The sequence below is a fragment of the Leptodactylus fuscus genome, chromosome 6 (assembly GCF_031893055.1).
Source record: "Leptodactylus fuscus isolate aLepFus1 chromosome 6, aLepFus1.hap2, whole genome shotgun sequence".
In the NCBI taxonomy this organism is placed as follows: Eukaryota; Metazoa; Chordata; class Amphibia; order Anura; family Leptodactylidae; genus Leptodactylus; species Leptodactylus fuscus.
In genome coordinates, this window is record NC_134270.1 from 139,187,689 (window position 1) to 139,202,749 (window position 15,061).

Consider the following 15,061-nt stretch of genomic DNA (forward strand, 5'->3'; position numbering starts at 1 on the left):
GTGTATTATCCCTGTACTGTGACATCACTGTGTGTATTATTCCTGTACTGTGACCTCACAGTGTGTATTAACCCTGTACTGTGACATCACTGTGTGTATTATCCCTGTACTGTGACATCACTGTGTGTATTATCCCTGTACTGTGACATCACTGTGTGTATTATCCCTGTACTGTGACATCACTGTGTGTATTATCCCTGTACTGTGACATCACTGTGTGTATTATCCCTGTACTGTGACATCACTGTGTGTATTATCCCTGTACTGTGACCTCACAGTGTGTATTATCCCTGTATTGTGACATCACTGTATTATTCCTGTACTGTGACATCACTGTGTGTATTATCCCTGTACTGTGACATCACTGTGTGTATTATCCCTGTACTGTGACATCACTGTGTGTATTATCCCTGTACTGTGACATCACTGTGTGCATTATCCCTGTACTTTGACATCACTTTGTACATTATTCCTGTACTGTGACATCACTTATGTCTATGCATTGGATGAGCCAAAAAAATCATAAGCTTATATTTGCTTTACCGCCTGTCATGGTGGATTATGGCCCCATGGCCATGGTTACATGTTCTGCCTTTGATGTTAAGAACCTGTTGAGCGTTATAGTGCATGTCTCTATGAATATCATAAATCTACAACAACCTATCAACACAATCAAGATGCAATCATGCTGCCAAACCCCCCCCCCCCCCCCCCAACATCTTTAAGGCCAAGGCCCCACTTAGCAAATCACTGAAAAAACACTGCAGACAAAAATTGTGGCAAAATTGCGTTTTTCTTTGCAATTTTACAGAGTGATTCTCTGCGTAATTTCTACCACTATTAAACCTATACGGAAAACATCAGCGTTGTGGATGGGATTAGAGATGAGCGAATAGTATTTGAATCTCTAGTGGGAGCGAGGTATTGGACACTATGTTTGGAATACTATTCGAATCAACTCTAGATGCGATTATCCTGGTTGCACTAAACAGAAACATTTAGCTTGGAAATAACTGGAACTGAAGAACCATGATAGATATGGTAGATACAAACAGGGTGTGATCTGCCTGCCATGTGGCTACCTACACCGTAAGACTTGTATACATTGTGCAGTATTTGTTTAAGCAGCTGTAAGGCATCTTGTGGGGCCTCCTGATCATTTGTAGGGGCACAATCTGTATGTATACATTTCATTGTGGAGAAAAATCCTTGGAATGCACTCAGATATAGCGCGGCATTTTTTACTTAGGTGTGGCTTACAAATATTTCAACCATTGGTAAATATACACGACTATGATGAAGTGCTTGGCTTTTCTAGAACAACATTTTTTTTTTGAGGATACGTCCACCTTCCTTAAAGGGGTTATACAAAGTACTCCAAAGTACGTGCAGTGTATTCAGTACAGTAGCTGGTTCTACTTACTAATATACATGTTACATCTTATTGCACTGCCTGAGGGCCAGAAGTCTTCTGCTCCAACTCTAGATCATGTGACCAACCCATCTCTACTCCTTCCGCTTGTCCTCAGAGTAGAGCAGAGTTAGTCATATGATCCAGCAGAGGAAGCAGAACTAGAAGACTTCCAGCCCCAGACATTGCTAGAGAATCCTCCGAATCAGCATGTATATTGTTAAAGGGGTTGTCCATGGTTTCCACTATGTCTGTAGACAGAAAAGGGCCAAGCCCATGAAGTTAGATATTTGTCACAATCCAAACTTCTATAGAGGTTTCCGGATGCTCTTCCAAGATCTGCTGTTGCCTGGAGTTTTTCTGTCCACTTCTATTGTTTCTACCTGCCTCCTGTGACTTATGCATTCAGTTGAGCCAGGATTTGCATTTTAATGAAGTCATCAGTCATGTTAATTGTCGCAGGAGATTCTTGTACGTATTAGTTATTGTGACATTTATCGTCCTCCTTCAGTATTACATTGGGTAATAAAATGTGCTGCCTATAATCTGACCACATGTGAAGTCTCTTCATGTATGATATGTTCCTTAGAAGTGACCTGCAAAACGCAAAAGCAAAGTGATAGCAGTAAAAAAGTTTACCTACAAACAGTGGTGTAACTAGTAATGGCAGGGCCCCATGGCGAACTTTTGACACGTCGATCCCCGACCCTAAGATCACGACTGACCAATTCCCCCCTCGCATTCCTGCACACAATGTTATGCCCATAGTGCCCCCTGCACACAGTATTATGCCCCATAGTGGCCCCTGCACACAGTATTATGCCCCATAGTGGCCCCTGCACACAGTATTATGCCCCATAGTGGCCCCTGCACACAGTATTATGCCCCATTGTGGCCCCTGCACACAGTATTATGCCCCATTGTGGCCCCTGCACACAGTATTATGCCCCATTGTGGCCCCTGCACACAGTATTATGCCCCATTGTGGCTCCTGCACACAGTATTATGCCCCATAGTGGCCCCTGCACACAGTATTATGCCCCATTGCGGCCCCTGCACACAGTATTATGCCCCATTGTGGCCCCTGCACACAGTATTATGCCCCATTGTGGCCCCTGCACACAGTATTATGCCCCATTGTGGCCCCTGCACACAGTATTATGCCCCATTGTGGCCCCTGCACACAGTATTATGCCCCATTGTGGCCCCTGCACACAGTATTATGCCCCATTGTGGCCCCTGCACACAGTATTATGACCCATTGTGGCTCCTGCACACAGTATGATGCCCCATAGTGGCCTCCTGCACACAGCATAATGCCCCATAGTGGCCCCTGTACACAGTATTATGCCCCATTGTGGCCCCTGCACACAGTATGATGCCCTATACTGGCCTCCTACACACAGCATAATGCCCCATAGTGGCCCCTGTACACAGTATTATGCCCCATAGTGGCCCCTGTACATACTATTATGCCCCATAGTGGGCCCTGCACGCAGCATTATGCCTCATAATTTCCCCCTACACACAGTATTATACCCCATAGTAGCCCCTGCACACAGTATTATGCCCCATAGTGGCCCCTGAACACAGTATTGTTCCCCATTGTGGACCATCCATGAACAATTACACTCAGCTTTTCAGTCCCCAGAGTATAATAATTGGAGACCCAGGGGAGGATACAAACATAAAAAACCACTGTTACTTACCTGTCCCTGGCTCCAGCGCACTCCCCGGTAATGTCGGCCATCTTCAATGATGTACGGGATGTCACGTGAGCCAGGTCTTGCATTGCGTCACATTAGGACGCTGGCCCCAGCCCATGTGACGTCAGTGACGTCACCAAGTAGGCCCGGAAGCCTGCTGGAGACAAGGGAGGTAAGTAACACTGTTTTTTTATGTTCCCTCACCTCCCCTAGCCTTCAGATCATTATATTCAGTGGTCTGAAAAGACCTGCGGATCGGTGCGGGATCTGGTTGCCGGGCCCCAGGCCAGGCCTAGGTCAACAGTATGAAAACCGTCTGGGGGCCCAGAAAACCTTTAAGATGGGTTATTAATGTTTGATCTGTGAGCAGTTATTGACTCCGCTCCACTTTGGGCCCTGTGCTCTACTTCATTTTTCTGCCATAACTTTTATTCACTCTGCAGCCTCAGGACAATGGTTCAGAGTGTCTTTCGCCGCAGGTCCTGTGGCTGGATCACAATGGGAGACAGATAGAAGACAGAATTTGGCGCTGATCCCCGAAAACCCTTAAATATGAAATTTTCAAGCCAAATAAAATAAAACAACAAAATAAGCGAACATCTGGAGACTAGACAAGGACAAACAACTTTAATACACTGGTATTTTTCCATCGATCCGAAGGTATTAGAAAATTCATCAACAGTAAATTGTAAATTGCCGTATAACCAGGCGCACGACTTCTGTATGGATTCTCTATTTGACAAGTATTTGCAGTCAGCTACCGACAATACATAAAATTACCGTCGCGCAGCCAGACTTAGCGCAGATTGCTTTTGCTATTAGATAATAATAATACTTAGGCAGCACTTTTCTCCCATGGGATTCAAAGAGCTTTTCAAGCAAATCCACTGAATAAATGGTTGAGTTAAAGATTCAGTCAATATGATGAAATGACATTAATTGCTGCCGAATGCCTGAGTGAACAGATGTGTTTCGAGGCGGCTTCTGAATATCTCCGATGAGGGCTTCTCTTGGGTAGAGTAGAGGGTCCTAGACAGCAGGTGCAGAAGGCAAAGGATGAGCACCAATTTATATGTCAGATTTAGTTCCCCTTTTCCAAGTTGTATACGGGCATAATATGGGTTAATTTTTTGGCCCTGACCATAAATACGAACCCGACTAATAGGATCATAGAGATCTATAATACCATTGGTTTGGGTCATTAGACCCGCAGTTCGGCCAGGATTTTCGAAATGCATCCAAATTGGGCTAAGGTGGGTCAGTGGTTAGCTAATCTTCTCTTGAAGCTCTGAGGTCCTAAACACAACTAGAACAGCAAGGTGGCTCAGTGCTTACCATTATTTCCTCGAATCCAGCCAAGGACAAATTCTGCACACAGTTTGTATGGTGTTTGTGTGCGTTCCTCCAGATACTCTGTTTTCCTCCCATACTCCAAAGACTTATTGATAGGGAATTTAGACTGTGTGCCCTACTTGGGCCACTGAGTGTTGACAATATCTGTAAAGTCTTGAGGAATATGGTGGTGTTATGTAAGTAAGGTAAATAAACTAGGGCAAAGTTAAGTGTTTTTCTCCTAGGCTCCCATTTGTAATAGGTACATTGGCCTTATATAAAGTATATAAAGTATTATGAGTACCTCAAATGGGGCAAAACTTGAGGGGGTGCTATCATATCCAGGCCCACGAGCCCTATGGGGCCCATAAGGTGGCACAAGCCCTATAAGCAATATAATATACTTGAGGGGGGTCTGGTTCAGATTTTGTGTAGGTGTCCAGGAGCTTCATGCTACTGCTCTGTATATTAGCAGGGTTATATTATAGGACAAGCAAAAAGGACCACCATGAAGTTGGTCAATGGACACATCTGGTACCTGGTAATGTTGGTTTCTTGGCATATAACAATCCACCATGCTGACCTTGTTTTCCTATTATCAGACACTAGTAGACAGTAGGGAAGCCATCATACATATTGTTGTCATATCCTGATGACATCACCAAGACACTGCTCCTAAGGAGGGCCTTGATATTAAGATCCATACACTTTCAATAAACTAGCTTTCATATTCAGCTCGGCCAAGCATGCACGGATTCTCAATGGGAGAGGGGAGTATGTCGTTCCCAGACATCTCTGACCGTGACTCAAAGGGATCAGGCAATGAAGTTCAACATGCCCGATCCATCATCATACATCATCTGTCAGGGGCCAGTCTTACTGAAATCAGTGGGTTCACCTGACTTTACCCTTACGTATGGGCACCTGTAGGTTGGAAGCCCCAGTGGGGACAGGATATGTATTAATAGGGTTAAATAAATAATAGATATTCCCTAAACCAGGCAGTTTGGTAGCTGTTTTGGTGTTTTACCCAAGGCCGCTAATGGAGTAGAGGGCAATTGTTCCTTTTTATTATTCCGGGCCTGTTGGTTATAGGATTATATTGTTTACATGCCAATGAAGGTTGTGCACATGAATATCTCCGTCACGAAAGAAGAAATCCACACAAGTATCTTTAGCACATGCGAAAGCCTTTAATCTCTCTGTACAAAGCCATCTGCTGCTTGTCACCTGGACGAGGGAGTTATGTCCTTGTGGGTTCTCATGTGTCTGGGAGCCAGGAGAGTAGGGCAGGTCTTGGCAAGGCCCTGACCACTGATCCTTTTAGGAGGAGGCGGGATGCATTCCTCCTCTTGCTGTTGGGTTGGAGGAAATCCAAGGCTGTCAGAGAAGGAGAAGGCCCCTGAGAGGGTGTAAAGGTGACAGTCCAGGTAATCACACTGCAAGAAGGAAAAGTTCATTATACAGTGCAACCACATACTATGGACAATACTTCATATGGCAGTGGGATTGTCTCTGGGGCAATGGAATAATCATCGGTGCTATGAGGCTGGGGTTAGATGGTGACCTTAGATGTGTATAACATACATGATGGCTGGCCTCATGTGACAGTCACAGCCATAGGGATGTACTGGGCTGGACACTCATAGTGGTTGACCATAGTTCTGTTGGATCTATTGGACAAGGATAGTGTCACCATAACCACATATAAAGTATAAAGTAATGCCACCTTCGATCTGGGTTGAATAACAGAAATATCCCTAAATCTGTCCCCTAAGAAGAGGTGTTCTGTCTAGGTCCTTGTAGAATACACAATAATACACAGTATCCTCAGAAAGTATGACCTTCATATAACCTTCAGGTGTGAGAGCAACCTAAGCGTAAGAACACCTACCAGTTCATCATTGATACTGAACATGGTGCACAGATGACCAGACCTGTAGACAGAAACCAGATGCTTATCCTGGCGGGACTATCTATCTATCTATCTATCTATCTATCTATCTATCTATCTATCTATCTCTCTCTCTCTCTCTCTCTCTCTCTCTCTCTATCTATCTATCTATCCAAGTCTATCTATCTATAGATCTATCTATCTATCTATCTATCTATCTATCTATCTATCTATCTATCCATCCATGCATCCGTTTATTCATCTAATATCATCTATCTATTAAGCTCTCTCTAATTTTATTTAGGCATCTCATATCTATCTGTCTATCTATCTATCTATCTATCTATCTATCTATCTATCTAATTTATCCATCTCATATCATCTATCTATTTATCTATCTATCTATCTATCTATCTATCTATCTATCTATCAATCATCTATCTATCTATCTATCTATCTATCTCCTATCTATCTATCTATCTATCTATCTATCTATCTATCTCCTATCTATCTATCTATCTATCTATCTATCTATCTATCTCCTATCTATCTATCTATCTATCTATCTATCTCCTATCTATCTATCTATCTATCTATCTATCTATCTATCTATCTCTCTCTCTCTCTCTCTCTCTCTCTCTCTCTCTATCTATCTATCTATCTATCCAAGTCTATCTATCTATAGATCTATCTATCTATCTATCTATCTATCTATCTATCTATCTATCCATCCATGCATCCGTTTATTCATCTAATATCATCTATCTATTAAGCTCTCTCTAATTTTATTTAGGCATCTCATATCTATCTGTCTATCTATCTATCTATCTATCTATCTATCTATCTATCTATCTATCTAATTTATCCATCTCATATCATCTATCTATTTATCTATCTATCTATCTATCTATCTATCTATCTATCATCTATCTATCTATCTATCTATCTATCTATCTATCTCCTATCTATCTATCTATCTATCTATCTCAAATCATTAATATATCTGCAAGAATAAGTACATAAAACATAACACCATTTTCACATTCACTTATGTTCCTATATTTAGTACAGACAATATTATAAATCAAGGCTTCATCTCATCTACTTACAATGCAAGAACCCCAATGACTCCTGACCTGAACCCACTGACTTTTGATGGGGTTCACCATAGTGCCGCCATCCTGCTTGCTGTGCTATTCTTCCCAGTACATATGATATAATACAGATGTGAACCAGCCTAAGTGAACTACATGTCTCCTGGGACAGGCTTGTATTTAATACTAGATCCCTTTAATCGCATTATGTGCTGGTGCAGACGCAGTCACCGACTACTGAGGGGCAATATAGTAACTACACCAAGACATGTAGCAGAGCCCAAGAGCATACATATGCTGCAGTGTGCAGAAGCGTCTCCATGATAATAATAACATCCATTGGGGGTCGGTGCAGCTTGCTATGTCTATATTTTATTTTGCACTGGGCTTTGGTGTATTTACATATATATATATATATATATATATATATATATCTCAAGTTTACAGCCATAGCTGCCGCCTCTGTAAAGTTTATTTATACTAATAGTATATTCTTGTGTGTATGTGTATAAATATATATACATAGTTACATCCTTTGTTTGTGTCTGTATATGTCGGTGCAGATAAATATATACTACACATAGCTATATTTGCAGGAGATGTATGTGAGAGGCCGGGGTGTGATGTATATCTATGGACATCCATCCCCCTCCTCTCTGAAGATTGATGCTGTGTATTTGTAATCTGCTGTAGCACACAGCTCCCCGCTGCTCCCCATCTCCCAGCATGCTCTGCCTCCACAGGCAATGCGCTCTGGAGCTCAGCCTCAGCGTGACTGGACTGCAGAGTCTTCTTCCCCATCCCCACACCTCCCCCTACATGCCTCTTTTATTACAGGGGGAGAGGAGGGGGCCCTGCTCCCCTTTTTACTTTCTATTACACCTGATATTGGCTTTAGGACACAACGTCTTTAAATCTGTTTTGCAGAAGAAATAAGAAATTTACAATGAAATATTATCATCAATCCAGAATCCAGGGCACATGATATAATCTCTATAATCCCTCGCCACAGCTCCGGTATATTTGCTGTGACACATGCAATCTTCACTATCAGGAGCGTTGCTTCGCTGTCACTGGTCTCTGTTGCTCCCTGTTCTTATTGAACTTTTCAAATGGGCCTATTTTTGTGAATGCCGCGAGCAGCATTGATTCATCTGTCAATGTAAAGTGCTGCACACTTGTGTACAATATAGAAATCTGCATATATGACCATGCACTAATATCATCTATACCGGTATTGCGTTATTCAACAGGAATTGGTAACAACCCCCAAGCTACATCAAAGCCATCTCATCCTGCCAACCAGCACCCTGCACTGTACTGGGATGGAGACAACAACCTCGAAACTGGAGTCTGCAGATAAGTGTGCGGTCTGGATGACTTGAGATAATTTGCATACTTATTTCCCATGGAGCATTGCCTGTAAGTTTGCATATACCACCTTTTTTAGATCTCAGTAGATCCAGGTTCACCTTAAAGAGAGCTTCATGGAGAACCTGGATCTACTGAGATTTAAGAAAAGGTGAATTTTGGCTTTCTCCTTAGGTAATACCAGAGGCGGATACATGGGGCTGGTTTGATGGTGAAAACCACCCCCTTGCTGACCCTGTATGGGCGGGTACTAAATGATAATTCAGGGAGTCCAGGGAGCAGTAAGTACTGAGAACCATACATACCACTATAGTGGGTAGGACCTGGGGGCATGATACTACATGGAACCTGGGTAGCAAAGTCCTAAGATGCACTATGCTGTATGGTGGAAGACCCCCAATGATATGCCTCCTCACCCACACCATAGTACACACCCCTGGAATATGCTGTGTATGCCCCTGAGTAAGACTATATTCATTCAAAAATTGCCAGCTTAGGGTACCCCCAGGGGACTTGCACTGTGCTCAACTATTTGATCAGTGTCATAGACAGGGGACATGCTTGACTGCCAAATCTTCCAAGATGAAGTCTTACAGGGGAAACTTGGGACCGGAGTCTCCTGCTCTGGGATCCCCCACTTAGCTCTCCAGAAAATAGGATAAAATTCTTTAGACCAGCATATCCCTGTAAATCTCCATTCTATCTAAAGGGATTGTCCAAGATTTGAAGAAAATTAATACTGATGACCAATCCATAGAATAGGCCATCACTATTGGAGTGGTCAGGGTCCAACACCCAGAGCTCACATAAATCACCTATTTCAGGTCGTGGAAGCCATATATAAAGTATATGGCCAGAGGGGCTCTACTCCTATGTGAATGGGGGGCTGCAGTTTAAGGCACCACTTCTACAGTGTATAGAGCTACATACACTGTATATAGCTTCCAGTCCATACAGTGTAACGGTGGCACCTGGAAATGTAGTTCCTCTCCCATTCACTTAAACGGGAGCAGAGCTGCTTCTTTCCATATAGTTTATATATGGCTTCCACTAGCTGAAGTAGGTGATTTATGTGAGCTCTGGGTGTTGGACCCTGACCAGTCCAATAGTGATGGCCTATTCTATGGATTGGTTATCAGTATCAATTTTCTTCAAACCTTTGAAAGCTCTTTAGATAGAATGGAGATTTACAGGGATATGCTGGTCTAAAGCATTTTATCCTATTCTCTGGACCACTAAGTGGAAGATCCCCACCGATCGCCACCGCAGGAGACCTTGCTTCCAAGTTTCCCAAGGAACTTTCTAATAAATGGATGATTACATAAAACATGGACATTTAGAGTTCTCCAGAGAGAGGTGCTGTTTGTTTGCAGCTTTTTGCTCTGTCTTATAGATGGTTCCCGAGTCGAGGACCTCCCGCTATGTCCTGACTTTGCATGATCACAGATAATCCTCAGATTACAATGAAGTATGATTTACCTCAGCTAATTTACATACAAAGACGCTGTCAAAGGAGATCACCCATGTGGTTTAGACCCAATATCTTAGTCTGCTATACTGCCCATGACAGATACCCATTGGGACCTGCACCAGGGACTCTTTTGTTCCAGCAGTAGGTGGCAGGGGGATGTCTAAGAATGGATAACATGCCAGGGTCTAGCAACTGAATGAGCCCACAAGTCTCCCCTTGTGCCCTGTGAAGCTCAACAGTGAAGAATCCCTTGAAATTGCCATTGACAGCATTTGTGTCAGTAATACATTTTGTAATACACTTCATTAACAGATTTTGACTCATTTCCATGAAATCCTGCACTGAAATCCTCTTTCTGACGATTCTGTAGTTTTTCTGCGGAGTGACTTCAAACAAATACATCTCTGGCATTATAAAACATAGAATAGTGATTCTGGTGTGATATGAAAGAAGATATCCTCCTCTTTTGTATGAATCCAAGATAATAGTTCTGTTCTATTATTTTCACAGGTATCACAGTCAGGATTGGTATATTGATATGTAGCTGCAGCTGCTCCTAATCGGAAATGTGTTTTCACCTGGTGATATCTCTGCAAATAATACAGGTAGAACGGTGATCTTGGTGTCATATGAAAGATGAGAATCTTATCTTTCATATGACACCAGTCTATTAGGTTTTCATTAGATTTTTGATGAGGCTACCCTGGATTACACAAGAGCCTGCCCTTTCCTACTCCAGTAAGAAGTTGACAATCAGAAAATAGAGGAAAGAATAAAGATGAACAGAATTTCACAGAAAGGAGCCAACATTCATTAATATGTTATATTATGAAATGTATTACTGACACAAATGTTGCCAGAAGATCAAAAGTTCTTCGAAAGTTTAGGCACAATTTAAGCAATATCCCTAGTGGCAGCTTGGTGGCTCAGTGGTTAGCACTGCAACCTTGCAGCGCTGGAGTCCTAGGTTCAAATCCCACCCAGGACAACATCTGCAAGGAGTTTGTATGTTCTTCCTGTGTTTGCATGGGTTTCCTCTGGGTACTCCGGTTTCCTCCCACACATCGAAGACATACTGATAGGGAATTTAGATTGTGAGCCCTATATGGGACAGTCAATGTCTGTAAAGTGTTGCGGAATATGATGGCGCCATAAAAAATAAAAAAAACCCTGGTGGTAGGAGCTTGTACCCATCGGCAGCATATTTGTATAATGGTCTTTAAAGTGGACCATTGGGAGTGTAAATCCTTGCAATTTGTATAACTGTCTTTAAAGTGGACCATTGGTAGTGTTAAACTTTGCAATACAGACATGTAAATATTTCCACCTCTAGGGGTTTGACCCCTACCAACAAAGGAGCCCTAGTTTCGAGGACTGTACCACTTGATAGCTCTCTTACAATGAAGATATGAATGTATATTATGTCCTACCTTTACTGTAGACATAGGCTAGTCTTCAATTTAGGTTCTTGTAGTCCTGGAAAAAAAAAAAGCAGTACATGGTTTGTCATCGGAAACTGTGAACAATAGTGTTAGTACTCTACAATCTCCATACACTTGGTAACGTATGCAACCCATCTCTATGGTCTACTTAGCACCTACTTAGTAACTCACCCGCCTGGTGATGATGATGCCACATGCATCCCTCGTGCTGGGTTGTCATCAAATCCTTCAGGGAGTCTGAAAGATATTAAAGACATTGAGATTCAATGAGGTTAGGGAAAATCGTGTTACGAACCCCAGGGCAGCTTTCCATCACTGTCTCTACGCTCTGCTAGTAAAGAGAACAGTTGGGCGAGACAATAAGTACTTATAAAATAGGTGCCAACGCTAGGTGATGTGTGGGTGGTTGTCAAGTTGCTTTCAGAGGTTTGAGTGTCGGAGGGTAGCTTGCTGCCAATGTTGAAAGTTGGGTGCCAAACTCATAGAATACCTACGGCTGCACCTTGTTGAAGAAGTGTCGTCTCAGCAGCACAGCCAGGGTACTGATCACCATAACCGTGGTACACATTCTGCCAGGAGCATCACCAGCATGGCATTGCACAAGTTAAATTTTTACTGCATGGTGAGCTGGAGATGAAGCCGCAGGCACAGAATAGACGCTCAATCCCGGATGTGGTACCCAAGTGTTCACCAGTCTTTCTCAGCCCTGTGGACAGACCGTCCCCGTTACTTTCTGTCCCTAACTGCCTTTGTCATGGGTTTTTAGAGAGGATTATGGATCAGTAGAGATTAGTAGACTACACGAGTTAAATTGACCTCCGCGGTGGTGTGAGCGAGGGCAGGCATTTGGCCTCTGTCATAGAATCCCAGTTAGCAAACACCATTTATCTGCTATAAGTATCATGTGACCTGCTTATCATGTAATAGCCATGTTATAGCGCCTCCTACCTGAAAGGGTCTGGGACACGTGATACTCATTTCCATTAATTCATTTTTCCTATAACCAGGACTTCAAAGAGGAATTTGTATAAAAAAAATTAAACAAAAACATTCTCCACGAAATACAAGAGTATATGATTCTTAGGTGTATCTGATCCTGTGAACGTTGGGGAGCAACCAATAGCACCCCCAATACATTGGTAGATTAACCACTGAGATCTCTGGGAAACTTGGGTGACAACTCAGTGCTGTCTGTAACGTTGACCATATTGGATGTCTATGTCAGCCAACTTTCCAAAAATAGAGACAACGTAGACTGACCTTTTCTACTTTAAGGTTGAGGAGATGCTTTGTGGAAAAACAGCAGAAAGAAACTCTTATGTTTGACAGTCCCATCAACGTGAATCAGATTTTATTTCATCTCACTCCCACATTGTGGAAAAAACTGCAGCATGTTAATTTTTCCTGCAAAAATTGTGTTTTTTTACAAAGGGGGGTCAAAAAATAATGAAAGAATAGCTACATAAGGAACGGGAAATACATAGGAAGTTCTGATACGTCTGCCTTCAGCTCAATCCACTCCTGGCTTTGGCTCAAAAAAACGCAAAAAAATCAGCAACAAAAAAAGCTGTGTTTCTGCATCGTGGAGCCTCAGCCTAAGGCAGTAAAGGAAGGCCCCAAAGGAATCAGTAGAGAGGTCGCGTATAGCTGCAGAAGAGGAGAGAAAGAAAAGGAAGAAAACAATTGTTTCTTCCACCAGGCTCAATCCATTCCCTGACAGGAGCTTAGGCTTCTTGACAATATTGGAGAACATCAGGGAGTCCCTGGTGCCTGAACTCAAATCTCCACCATTTTGGGACTGGTGTAGATTTCTGATATAACTCACACCATTTTTTTGGCATGAGACATCGTAGATTTGACAGATTGAGGAGTCCCTTCCCTGACTCGTCTCAATTCCCACCCTACTCCGCCAACTGACTTAGGAAGTAGTGAGTGGGGCGCAGAACATGAGATGGACCATTGTGTGCCTACAATGTGCCAAGTTGAGGCACAGTGATGGACACTTTGCTGACATAACCTTAATTGTAAATATGGGCCAATGAGTGCTTGAAGCACAAGTGTTTTGTTACAGAGGTTCTTATGTAATGTTGAAGTGGTTCTCCAGCTGTGACCAAAAGGAACCCAACCGATCAAGAAAATGGGGCTAGATGAAACAATAGAAACCTGTTCCTGTGTGTACAATGAAGCAGAGGTCAGACCTCCACTGACACAAAATATAGGCCATAAAGTCCAGGAGAGTCTCATCAATACAGTTAGTGACCTAGTAAGGCACATTATTAAAAAAATACCTTCCTTCATACGTAAGGGATTCAATGGACCTTCTTAAAAGACTGGAGGACTTGCATGTAGATGATAAGTGTTTATTAGCCTCCATTCATGTAGAGGCACTCTACTCGTCAATCCCCCATAACCATGGTCTTGCAGCAGTTAGATCCTTTCTCCAAACTCGTGGTCTCCCTCTCCGGGCTCACAATGAATTTGTACTCAAGCTTCTGGAATTCTCCCTCACCAGGAATTATTTTATGTTTAACCGGCTGGTCTTCCACCAACTCAGGGGCTACGCAATGGGCAGCCCCTGTGCACCGGCCTATGCCAATTTATTCCTGGGTTCGTGGGAGCACTCGCTGGGTATTGGTGAGGGAGAATTTGCTTCCAAGGAGCGGGTCCAAGTTTGGGCCCGTTACATAGATGATATCATGGTCATTTAGGAAGGATCCAAAACGGACTTTGAGAAATTTGTTACACCTCTCAATTCCAATAACATTGGATTGTATTTCACGTTTGAGGTGGAGTCTGGTTCCCTTCCGTTTCTGGATCTTGAGATTTCGAGGGCAGGGGGAGGTGAACTACATACTACAGTTTTTTTGTAAACCCACGGCCTCTAATTCTTTATTGCGGTGGAAGAGTTTAGAGTGCTGAGTTTAGGAAACAAGCGGCTGATCTGCGACTTAGGTTTCGTGCGAGAGGTTATCCTGATTTTGTTTTGCGCAAGGCTTATCAACACGCTTTAAAGAGCAACCGGAGTTGTCTGTTGGTTCCTAAAAACCTGGTTCTCAGGACAATGTTATCCGTTTAATAGCCAAATATGATGGTTTGGCGAGTGAGGTTCGCACGATCATAGCGAAACATTGAGGTATATTAACAATGGACCCTGAGGACCCTGATATTCGTCCGATGATTGGTTCATCACCCCAAATTACGTATCGTCGAGGCAGGAACATTAGGGATCGGATAGTATGTAGTCATTTTGTGGAACCTGTGGGTAATCATTGCTGGCTCCCATCACCAGTGTTGGGGTGTCATCGTTGCAGCGGTTGTGTGGCCTGCCCTTCCATGTTGA

The 15,061-nt window shown here is 42.9% G+C and overlaps 2 long non-coding RNA genes across 2 annotated transcripts; both read right to left on the reverse strand.

Annotated features, from left to right (window-relative positions):
• Positions 1-5,620: 5,620 nt before the first annotated feature.
• On the reverse strand, positions 5,621-6,413 carry LOC142208741 (uncharacterized). The gene is made up of 2 exons (XR_012716905.1): positions 6,344-6,413; positions 5,621-5,888 (listed from the first exon to the last, which is right to left on the reverse strand). It is a non-coding gene; the product is annotated as an uncharacterized LOC142208741 (long non-coding RNA).
• Positions 6,414-11,708: 5,295 nt separating this feature from the next.
• On the reverse strand, positions 11,709-12,579 carry LOC142208742 (uncharacterized). Its single transcript, XR_012716906.1, has 3 exons — positions 12,538-12,579; positions 11,893-11,958; positions 11,709-11,755 (listed from the first exon to the last, which is right to left on the reverse strand). It is a non-coding gene; the product is annotated as an uncharacterized LOC142208742 (long non-coding RNA).
• Positions 12,580-15,061: the final 2,482 nt, after the last annotated feature.